Source organism: Lipotes vexillifer, unplaced genomic scaffold (genome assembly GCF_000442215.2).
Source record: "Lipotes vexillifer unplaced genomic scaffold, Lipotes_vexillifer_v1.1 scaffold321, whole genome shotgun sequence".
NCBI classification, from domain to species: Eukaryota; Metazoa; Chordata; class Mammalia; order Artiodactyla; family Lipotidae; genus Lipotes; species Lipotes vexillifer.
This window is the reverse complement of record NW_006777145.1, coordinates 455,333-468,450: the sequence shown is the minus strand read 5'-3', so window position 1 is coordinate 468,450 and position 13,118 is coordinate 455,333.

The window sequence follows — 13,118 nt, the reverse complement described above, 5'->3', positions numbered from 1 at the left end:
GGTCAGGGTCTGGGAGCTGAGGCTTGGGCTTCAGTCGGAGCACAGGGAGAGGACTGGTGGCGGGAACACAGCCTGAAGGGGCTAGTGCGCCACGGCTAGCCGGGAGGGAGAACGGGAAAAAGTCTGGAGCTGCTAAAGAGGCAAGAGGCTTTTTCTTCCCTTTTTGTTTCCTGGTGCGCGAGGAGAGGGGATTCAGAGCACCACTTAAAGGAGCTCCAAAGTTGGGTGTGAGCCGCGGCTATCAGCGCGGACCCCAGAGAAGGGCATGAGACGCTAAGGCTGCTGCTGCCGCCACCAAGAAGCCTGTGTGCAAGCACAGGTCACTATCCACACCTCTCCCCCTGGAGTCTGTGCAGCCTGCCACTGCCAGGGTCCTGTGATCAAGGGACATCGTCCCCGGGAGAACGCACGGCACACCTCAGGCTGTTGTAACATCACGCCCGCATCCGTACCCCTCCCGCCCCCCGGCCTGAGTGAGCCAGAGCCCCCGAAGCAGCTGCTCCTTTAACCTCATTCTGTCTGAGCAAAGAACAGACACCCTCAGGCGACCTACACACAGAGGCGGGGCCAAATTAAAAGCTGAATCCCAGGAGCTGTTCAAACAAAGAAGAGAAAGGGAAATCTCTCCCAGCAGCCAAAGGAGCAGAGGATAAAATCTCCACAGTCAACTTGATGTACTGTGCATCTGTGAAATACCTGAATAGACAATGAATCATCCCAAATTGAGGAGGTGGACGTTGGGAACAACGATATATATTTTTTTTCACTTTTTCTCTTTTTGTGAATATGTATGCATATGCTTCTGTGTGTGATTTTCTCTGTATAGCTTTGCTTTTACCATTTGTCCTAGGGTGCTATCTGTCCATTTTTTTGCTTTTTTTTTTTTTTTTAGTATCGTTTTCAACGCTTCTTATCATTGGTGGATTTGTTTTTTGGTTTGGTTGTTTTCTTCTTTCTTTTTTTAAATTACTTTAGAAATTATTTTTAATAATTATCTTTTGTTTTTTATTTTAATAACTTTTTTATCTTATTTTATTTTATCTTTTTTCTTTTTTTCTTTCTTTTTTTCTCCCTTTTATTCTGTGCCATGTGGATGACAAACCCTTGGTGTTCCAGCCAGGTATCAGGGCTGTGCCTCTGAGATGGAAGAGCCAAGTTCAGGACATTGGTCTACCAGAAACCTCTCAGCTCCGCGTTATATCGAACGGTGAAAATCTCCCAGAAATTTCCATCTCAATGCTAAGACCCAGCTCCACTCAACGAACAGAAAGCTACAGTACTGGACACCCTATGCCAAACAACTGGCAAGACAGGAACACAACCCCACCCATTAGCAGAGAGGCTGCCTAAAACCATAATAAGGTCACAGACACCCAGAAACACACCACCAGACGTGGACTTACCCACCAGAGAGACAAGATCCAGCCTCATCCACCAGAACACAGGCACTAGGCCCCTCCACCAGGAAGCCTACACAACCCACTGAATCAACTTTAGCCGCCAGGGGCAGACACCAAAACAAAGGGAACTACGAACCTGCAGCCTGAGAAAAGGAGACCCCAAACCCAGTAAGTTAAACAAAATGAAAAGACAAAGAAACACACAGCAGATGAAGGACCAAGGTAAAAACCCACCAGACCTAACAAATGAAGAGAAAATAGGCAGTCTACCTGAAAAATAATTCAGAATAATGAGAGTAAAGATGATCCAAAATCTTGGAAATAGAATGGAGAAAATACAAGAAAAGTTTAACAAGGACCTAGAAGAACAAAAGAGCAAACAAACAATGATGAACAACACAATAAATGAAATCAGAAATTCTCTAGAAGGAATCAATAGCAGAATAACTGAGGCAGAAGAATGGATAAGTGGCCTGGAATATAAAATAGTGGAAATAACTACTGAAGAGCAGAATAAAGAAAAAAGAATGAAAAGAATCGAGGACAGTCTCAGAGAGCTCTGGGACAACATTAAACGCACCAACATTAGAATTATAGTGGTCCCAGAAGGAGAAGAGAAAAAGAAAGGGACTGAGAAAATATTTGAATAGATGAGAGTTGAAAATTTCCCTAATATGGGAAAGGAAATAGTTAATCAAGTCCAGGAAGCACAGAGAGTCCCAGACAGGATAAATCCACCAAGACACATATTAATCAAACTATCAAAAATAAAATACAAAGAAAAAATATTTAAAGCAGCAAGGGAAAAACAACAAATAACATAGAAGAGAATCCCCATGAGGTTAACAGCTGATCTTTCAGCAGAAACTCTGTAAGCCAGAAGGGAATAGCAGGACATACTTAAAGTAATGAAAGGGAGCTTCCCTGGTGATGCAGTGGTTGAGAGTCTGCCTGTTGATGCAGGGGACACGGGTTCGTGTCCCAGTCTGGGGAGATCGCACATGCCACGGAGTGGCTGGGCCCGTGAGCCATGGCCACTGAGCCTGCGCATCTGGAGCCTGTGCTCCGCAACGGGAGAGGCCACAACAGTGAGAGTCCCGCGTACCGCAAAAAATAAAAATAAAAATAAATGTAAAAATAAATAATAAATAAAATAAAGTAATGAAAGGGAAAAAGCCACAACCAAGATTACTCTATCCAGCAAGGATCTCATTCAGATTTGACAGAGAAATTAAAACCTTTACAGACAAGCAAAGCCTATGAGAATTCCGCACAACCAAACCAGCTTTATAGCAAATGCTAAAGGAACTTCTCCAGGCAGGAAACACAAGAGAAGGAAAAGACCTACAATAACAAACCCAAAACAATTAATAAATTGGTAATAGGAACATACATATCGATAATTACCTTAAATGTAAATGATTAACTGCTCCAACCAAAAGACACAGACTGGCTGAATGGATACAGAAACAAGATCCATATATATGCTGCCTAAAAGAGACCCACTTCAGACCTAGGGACACATACAGATTGAAAGTTAGGGGATGGAAAAAGATATTCCATGCAAATGGAAATCAAAAGAAAGCTGGAGTAGCAATTCTCATATCAGATAAAATGGACTTTAAAACAAAGACTATTACAAGAGACAAAGAAGGACAGTACATAATGATCAAGGGATCACTCCAAGAAGATAAAACAATTATAAATATTTATGCACACAACATAGGAGCACCTCAATACACAAGGCAAATACTAACAGCCATAAAAGGGGAAATAGACAGTAACACAATCATAGTAGGGGACTTTAACACCCCACTTCCCCAGTGGACAGATCACCCAAAATGAAAATACATAAGGAAACACAAGCTTTAAATGATACATTAAACAAGATGGACTTAATTGATATTTATAGGACATTCCATCCAAAAACAACAGAATATGCTTTCTTCTCAAGTGGTCATGGAACATTCTCCAGGATAGATCATATCTTGGGTCACAAGTCAAGCCTTGGTAAATATAAGAAAATTGAAATCGAATCAAGTATCTTTTCTGACCACAACGCTATGAGACTAGATATCAATTACAGGAAAAAATCTGTAAATAATACAAACACATGGAGGCTAAACAATACACTACTTAATAACAAAGAGATCACTGAAGGAATCAAATGGGAAATCAGAACATACTTGGAAACAAATGACAATGAAAACACGATGACACAAAATCTATGGGATGTAGCAAAAGCAGTTCTAAGAAGGAAGTTTATAGCAATATAAACCTACCTTAAAAACAAGAAACATCTCAAATAAACAACCTAAACTTACACCTAAAGCAATTAGAGAAAGAAGCACAAAAAGGTGGCAAAGTTAGCAGAAGGAAAGAAATCATAAAGATCAGATCACAAATAAATGAAAAAGAAATGAAGGAAATGATAGCAAAGATCAATGAAATGAAAACCTGGTCCTTTGAGAGGATAAAAAAAATTGATAAACCATTAGCCAGACTCATCAAGAAAACAAGGCAGAAGACTCAAATCAATAGAAATAGAAAAGAAAAAGGGGAAGTAAAAGCTGACACTGCAAAAATACAATGGATCATGAGAGACTGCTACAAGCAACTATATGCCAATAAAATGGACTTCCTGGAAAAAATGGAAAAATTCTTAGAAATCCACAACCTTCCGATACTGAACCAGGAAGAAATAGAAAATATGAACAGACCTATCACAAGCACTGAAATTGAAACTGTGATTAAAAATCTTCCAACAAACAAAAGTCCAGGACCAAATGGCTTCACAGACGAATTCTATCAAACATTTAGAGAAAAGCTAACACCTATCCTTCGCAAACTCTTCCAAAATATAGCAGAGGGAGGAACACTCCCAAACTCATTGTACAGGGCCTCCATCACCCTGATACCAAACCAGACAAAGATGTCACAAAGAAAGAAAACTACAGGCCAGTAGCACTGATGAACATGGATGCAAAAATCCTCCACAAAATACTAGCAAACAGAATCCAACAGCACATTAAAAGGATCATACACCATGATCAAGTGGGGTTTATCCCAGGAATACAAGTATTCTTCAGTATACGCAAATCAAACAATGTGATAAACCATATTAACAAATTGAAGGAGAAAAACCATATGATCATCTCAATAGATGTAGAAAAAGCTTTCAACAAAATTCAACACCCATTTATGAGAAAAACCCTGCAGAAAGTAGGCACATATGGAGCTAACCTCAACATAATAAAGGCCATATACAACAAACCCACAGCCAACATCATCCCCAATGGTGAAAAACTGAATCCATTTCCATTAAGATCGGGAACAAGACAAGGTTGCCCACTCTCACCACTATTATTCAACATAGTTTTGGAAGTTTTAGTCACAGCAATCAGAGAAGAAAAAGAAATAAAAGGAATCCAAATCGGAAAAGAAGAAGTAAAGCTGTCACTGTTTGCAGATGACATGATACTCTACATAGAGAATCCTAAAGATGCTACTAGAAAATTACTAGAGCTAATCAATGAATTTAATAAAGTAGCAAGATACAAAACTAATGCACAGAAATCTCTTGCATTCCTATACACTAATGATTAAAAATCTGAAACTGAAATTAAGAAAACACTCCCATTTACCAGTGCAACAAAAAGAATAAAATACTTAGGAGTAAACCTACTGAAGGAGACAAAAGGCCTGTATGCAGGAAATTATAAGACATGGATGAAAGAAATTAAAGATGATACAAACAGATGGAGAGATATACCATGTTCTTGGATTGGAAGAATCAACATTGCGAAAATGACTCTACTACCCAAAGCAATCTACAGATTCAATGCAATCCCTGTCAAATTACCACTGGCATTTTTCACAGAACTAGAACAAAGAATTTCACAATTTGTACTGAAACACAAAAAAACCCGAACAGCCAAAGCAATCTTGAGAAAGAAAAACGGAGCTGGAGGAATCAGGCTCCCGGACTTCAGACTATAATACAAAGGTACAGTAATCAAGACAGTATGGTACTTGCATAAAAACAGAAATATAGATCAATGGAACAGGATAGAAAGCCCAGAGATAAACCCACATACATATGGTCACCTTATCTTTGATAAAGGTGGCAAGAATATACAATGGAGAAAAGACAGCCTCTTCAATAAGTGGTGCTGGGAAAACTGGACAGCTACATGTAAAAGAATGAAATTAGAACACTCCCTAAAACCATACACAAAAACAAACTCAAAATGGATTAAAGACCTAAATGTAAGGCCAGACACTATCAAACTCTTAGAGGAAAACATAGGCAGAACACTCTATGACATAAATCACAGCAAGATCCTTTTTGACCCACCTCCTAGAGAAATGGAAATAAAAACAAAAGTAAACAAATGGGACCTAAGGAAACTTCACAGCTTTTGCACCGCAAAGGAAACCATAAACAAGAAGAAAAGAGAACCCTCAGAATGGGAGAAAATATTTGCAAAGGAAGCAACTGACAAAGGATTAATCTCCAAAATATAAAAGCAGCTCATGCAGCTCAATATAAAAAAGAAAACAAAAGAACAACCCAATCCAAAAATGAGCAGGAGACATAAATAGACATTTCTACAAAGAAGATATGCAGATTGCCAACAAGCACATGAAAGGATGCTGAACATCACTAATCATTAGAGAAGTGCAAATCAAAACTACAATGAGGCATCACCTCACACCAGTCAGAATGGCCATCATCAAAACATCTACAAACAATAAATGCTGGAGAGGCTGTGGAGAAAAGGGAACCCTCTGCACTGTTGGCGGGAATGTAAATTGATACAGCCATTATGGAGAACAGTATGGAGGTTCCTTAAAAAACTAAAAGTAGAACTACCATATGACCCAGCAATCCCACTACTGGGCATATACCCCGAGAAAACCATAATTCAAAGAGTCATGTGCCACAGTGTTCATTACAGCTCTATTTACAATAGTCAGGACATGGAAGCCACCTAAGTGTCCATCGACAGATGAATGGATAAAGAAGATGTGGCACATATATACAATGAAATATTACTCAGCCATAAAAAGAAATGAAATTGAGTTATTTGTAGTGAGGTGGATGGACCTAGAGTCTGTCATACAGAGTGAAGTAAGTCAGAAAGAGAAAAACAAATACCGCATGCTAACGCATATATATGGAATCTAAAAAAAAAAAAAAAAAAGGTCATGAAGATCCTAGGGGCAAAACGGGAATAAAGACGCAGATCTACTACAAAATGGACTTAAGGACATGGGGAGGGGGAAGGTCAAGCTAGGACAATGTGAGAGAGTGGCATGGACATATATACACTACAAAATGTAAAATAGATAGCTAGTGGGAAGCAGTCTCATAGCACAGGGAAATCACCTCGGTGCTTTGTGACCAGATAGAAGGGCAGGATAGGGAGGGTGGGAGGAAGGGAGATGCAAGAGGGAAGAGATATGGGGATATATGTATATGTATAGCTGTTTCACTTTGTTATAAAGCAGAAACTAACTCACCATTGTAAAGCAATTATACTCCAATAAAAACATTAAATAAATAAATAAAGGGTCACAGAATATATAACCTTTATCCAAAGCTTTGATTATATGCTTCTTTTAAAAATAAGATCTATATTTAGAAATGATAAATGCCAATAAAATCCAGTCATTTGTATCTTTATCTATCTATCTATCTATCTATATATATATAAAAGTTGAGAAATCAAAAAAAAAACAAAAAAGATAATTGAATGCTGAAATCAGTAAAAGGGGCAAATTCTTAAACAGAAACAAGGCAATAGAAAGTTTTTTTCAGGATATAGCATTGGGTTTAATGAAGACCCTGCAGTTCCTTGGAAAAACATTGTCGAGAATTTTATGTTGAAATTCTGGTTTGACCCACACTGCCATTCAACTAAGTGTTAACCTCCAGGTACAGTTCAGCAAGACCTTAAACATAATAAGATAAGGAGACAAATCTACAGAACTATTTGTAGGAGAATAGTGAAAATGCGATTAAAAGGAGCTGGAAGTATATGATAGGGAATGAGTGTGCTCAATGAAGCCATTTGATAATTACCAAGATGTTCTAGCACAAAGTAAGACATACGGTGTAACCTATTTGGATGTTTATTAATATGACCCATTTGGCAGGCAGGATATTGTGTTTCTAGACCTGCTGACTCTGAAACAACTTTATTGATGTCACTTCTTAAGAAGGAGTGTCAGCACATTCCATCAGAGTCTTCCCTTGAACACTCAGAATAGGTCACATGAGTTCAAAGTTTGTAAAATTTATAAACCAAAATTTGGATCCCTACAACAAGTATGGCTATAGACCAGGAGACACTGAGCACGAGAGCCAGACTGTATATAATTTAGGCTTTGCAGGCCATACAGTCTTCGTGGTAACTGCTTAACTCTGTCTTGCAGCAAGCACAAAAGCAGCCAAAAACAACATGCAAACAAATTAGTATGTCTGTGTTTCAATAAAAGTTTAGTTAATATAATCATGAAAATTTTAATTTTATTTAATTTACACACAGCACAAAATATTATTCTTCTTTTGTGTTTTTTTTTTAACAATTTAAAGTTATTAAAATATTCTTATCTTGCAGGCCATATAAAACGTGTCAAGCTGGATTTGGTCCATGGTTTGTAGTTTGCTGAACCTATTATAAACTAACCAGTTAGTGACAGAATTAAGGGATCAATCTTTTTTGTGTGTATGCATATCCAAATGTGTCAGCTAGAGTTATCTTGCCTTTATATCTAATTGGCTTGAACTACTACTATTCCACAAGGTGGAAAGTCAAAGTCCAAATATTTTGTCTCTCTCTCTCTCTCTCTCTTTTCTCCTTTGTTTGTATGTGCCTCTGTCACTCTTTCTCTCTCATGTATCTCTGTCTTTACCTCCATCTCTATGTCCCTCTCACTTCCCTACCCAACATTTATTATCTTTCTTTTATTCCCATTCATCCCTCAGTTCCAATCCAGTTATAATGCAGTAGAATTTAGCAATACCTTTTGATGGCCTATATTTGCTACATTTTTAAATGGCAGAAAAATTTTTTTAAAGAAATAATACTTCGTGTCATGTGAAAAAATATTCAGAATTAAAGAAATGATTTCCTCAAGAAGTAAAATCTTAGAAGAGGAAACTGAGTCTCAGAGAGTCAAAATGAATTTCAGAAGAATACTTACAGTTTCTCCACACATTGCCACTGCAAGGAAAACTGAATATGAATGGAAAGAAGTATAACGAGTATTTTGTACCTATTTTTTAATCAGAGAAAGTGATGATCATCAAACAGTTTTAGACAATGGACAAGATGGAAACTGCAATTTGAATAAATTGACAGAGTCCTGACTCTAAAAATCCAGGGAGCCAAGACAGGGGAGAGAGCATCTTTCTAGCTCCTGGTCAGGGGAGGCAGCACCACTTCTTGCACACTGTCTCCTGCCCCACAGGGGAAGAGAGCCCCTTCCTCAGCACATTTTAGGATATAGAAGTAACCAGTCTGGATGTCCCATAAGCTGCCAAAGAAAAATCACCAATTCTTCAGAGATTAAGCACTCAGGAAGCAGAAAACCATGTAGAGTGATCACAGCATTGACCCAATGAAAAAGGACAGCCAAGGCTTTAGATGAAAACCTGAGTAAAAATATAAAAGCACTTAAGAGAAAAGTATCTCCCAAAATACATTATAGAGTTAGAAAAAAACATGATTTTCCCATTAAGCAATTCCATAGATTCTTGTCGAGAGCTTTATTTTTGACCTAGAAGAGTGAGTGAAACATCAAAAAGCACAGAGCAAAATATAAAAACCTGAAATACTGAAGACAAAGAGGAGAAATGTGCAGCCTGTGTAGAAACACAGATAGTCCACTTAGATTCCCCCTTCAATTGTTCCAGCTGTAAGTCACTTCAGGTTTGTTAAGCTGCAGAGATCTAGGGCACACCCTTCCTAGGATTGTCCACATCGAATGACTGATCAATATTTGCGTATAAAGGTCCAACTTTGTACAACTCTGATAGACCATGTTTGTTTCAGAGCTCCCTTTGGATCTGGAAGACGCTTTGCCAGACCTTTGACACAATTCAACATATTCTTCTACCCAATCTTCCTTTCTTTCCTTCTCATCCAAGAGAGTAGATTCCCAGTAAATAAGCTGCAGACTAAACTCCATCTCAGTAACTACATCCAGAGACGCCAAACTATAGCAGTGGTATTGAAAGTGATCTGAGAAAGCAGGTGCTATGAGGGGTTTTGGAAATGGATTGCTTGCTGCCCAGCTGGCAATGAGTTTCCCACCTGTAGTAGGTGGCATATTACCAGCCCCTGTCACCCAAAGAGAGCATAGTTTCACCTGGAGACACAGCAAATGTCCCATGTAACCATTAGCTGGACAAGTGCCTGGGCATTCTGGGACACTTCTTCCAAGAGACCAGCAGGGAAGGAAAGGAATCACCATCTTGGCAGGGGTAATTGATAGATTATCAAAATGAAGTTGGACTACTGTTACAAAATGGAGGCAGAAAGGAATACACAAGGGATCCAGGTGATCCATTCAGGGAAATTTGATAATTTCTTGCCCAACTGTGACTTCTGCAATGCAATTTCACAACCAGAAAGCCTGAACTAACATTTACATTTTACCGAGGAAAAAGATCTGCAATCCAAGAATCTTATGTCTACTCCAAATTTTAAAAAATACATACCAGCAGTAAATAAACAGAATTTTTCATTGAAATGAGTTGACTTACAATATTGTATTAGTTTCAGGTGTACAGCATAGTTATTCAGTATTTTGACAGATTATACTCCATTATAGGCTATTATAAGATAATGCCTATAATTTCCTGTGCTATGCAGTATATCCTTGTTGCTTATCTATTTTATATGTCTACTATTTATAGTAGTTTTTATCTATTAATTCCATACCACGAATTTGTCCTTTCCCCCTTCCCTCTTCCCTTTTCGAATGACATGACTTAACAATATGAAAAAATAGAAATAAATCTTCGAGAATGTATATTTTCTCCTCTTGAGATACCATTTAACACACTGAGAATATTAAAAATTAAAATCCAAAAGTGCTAACTATTGGAGAGGATGTTCCTGAAATTTGTCTCAAAGTTACTTTTGAAGGCTCATGAATTTAAAATTGTTGACATCTTTGATGCTTCTATATAGACCATAATATTTGCTTTTGAGAGACTATTCTTTCTATAGGTGCTGATATAACTGGTAAACTCAGAGAAAATTCTGCTAAATTAAAAATATTCTCATTTCCATTTTTTCTGTGTTAAACTGTATAAACTAGAACTCAAATATTCTCACAGGTATTTTTTTTTTCCATCAAGAATTTGTTTCTTCAACAAATATTTTGACGCAGTAAAATTCATCAAATAATTTCTCTATTCATATTTGTTAATGTTTCATAATTAGATGCTGCAAAATTAGGCCTCATCAATTTCATTTCATTATGTTATTAAATATAAATTTAACCAAGTTAACAACTCCAATGAATATATTTTTCCAAGTCAAGGTGTTCCAAAGCACAAATTAGGGAATTTCAAAATTATACTTTATAAGTTATTTGAGCTCTCATTCTTTAATTTGTTCAACTCCTGCTTTGATTTTGTTGTGATTAGTGCCAATGCCTTCTCATTTTCAAGCTTTGTTTTCAATAATTATAATTCAATAAACCTGTCAAAATCTGAAGCTTCATGGATTCCATTCATTAAATATTTTATTTAAGTATATTTCAACAGATTTTAATTTTTTTTAAAGCTGACAGATTTTATAAGATTTAGTTATAGTAAATATATTTCAATACAATAAATTTTAATGTAGGTCACATTGATGGCTTTCAAAGTAGTTGTTCTAAGGCTCAAACTTCTCTAACATCCACTTGGTGATGGAGAGCAATGAGAAGTGGGCTTACTGTTGAAGAATTTTTAAATTTATTTTTACTTGAGATAAGATAGATATAACGTAAAAGTTACCACCTTAACCATTTTTAAATGTACAGTTCAGTAGTGACAATACATTCACATGGTCATTTAATCAATCTAGAGAACTTTTTCATCTTGCAAAACTGAAAATTTATACCCATGAAATAACTCCTCAGTTTCTCCTCCCCACAGCCAACAGTAACCAACATTCTACTTTGTCTCTACGAATTTAACTATTCGGGTATTTCATATAGGTAGAATCATACAGTGTTTGTCATTTTATGACTAGCTTATTCACTTATTTCATCTTTTCATGTCTTTCTTGGCCATTTGCATATCTTCTTTGGAAAAGTGTCCAGCTTTTCCATCACCAATCGTTCAAAAGACTGTCATATCCTCATTAAATGGTTTTGTCATGCTTGCTGAAGATTATTTGGTCATATATGTGAGGTCTTATTTCTGGACTTTTTATTCTATTCTATTGGTCAATATAAATGGTTTTAACAAGTAACCACACTGTTTTGATTACTTTAGCTTAGAAATAAGTTTTGAAATTGAAACGTGAGACCTCCATCTTTATTCTTTTTCAAGATTGTTTTGGCCTTTTGGAGTCCCTTGAAATTCCATGTAAATTTTAGGATAGATTTTGAAATTCTATTTGCAAAATATGCTCATGAGATTTTGATATGAATTTTATTAAATCTGTAAATTGCTTTAGGTAGTATTGACATTTTAACAATATTGAGCCGTCCAGTTCATCAACATGGGATGTTTTTCAATTTATCTGTGTCTTCCTTAATCTCTTTAGCAACATTTTCTAGTTTTCAGTGTACACATCTTTTGCCTCATTGGTTAAATTTATTTCTAGGTATTTCATTCTTTTTGATGCTATTGTAAGTGGAATTGTTTTCTGAATTTCCTCTTCAGATTGTTCACCATTAGTGTATAGCATAATATATAGTGTGTAGAAATGCAACTGATTTTTGTGTCTTGATTTTTTATCTTACAACTTTGCTGAATTATTTCATTAATTCTAACAGAGAGTGTGTGTTAGGGCTTTCAACATAGAAGATTATGTTGCTGCAAACAGAAATAACGTTACTTCTTCCATTCCAGTTTGGATTCATTTTTATTTCATTGTCTTATCTAATTGCTCTGACTAGGGCATCCAGTACCAGTGAAGAGAAGTGACAAAAGCAGGTTTCTTGTAATTTATAATTTATGGTCATTCAATCAAACAAATATGTGTTTCTTATATGTATTTGTTCTCCATCCACAGTTCCTGGCTCACACCTCCCCAAACATGGAATTTCCTGAGTTATAAGAGCAATAGGATATTAGTTATCTAGTCCTCAGTTCCTGAAAATGCTTCAGGGAAAGTGACTTTTGGATCCCATCCAAGTGTGGGGGCTGGTTGCCAGAGAACCAACCATGCGGTTAGAGGGTTGGAACCTTCAGTCTCACAACCTGATTTCCTGGGAGGGTAGAGGAGGTTGACTCAATCACCACTGGCCAAAGATTTAGCCAATCATAACTAGGTAATGAAGCCTCCATAAAAGTCCAAAAGGATGGTTTTTGTCCCCCTTTCAAGAAGCTTCTATGTCAGGAAATGGAATGCTTCCACATGTCAAGGTGCCAGGCCTCAACCTCCACAAGGACAGAAGCCCTTTTCTTTTTTTTTTTTTTTTTCAGCACCCGGGCCTCTCACTGTTGTGGCCTCTCCCGCTGCAGAGCGCAGGGTCGCGCCC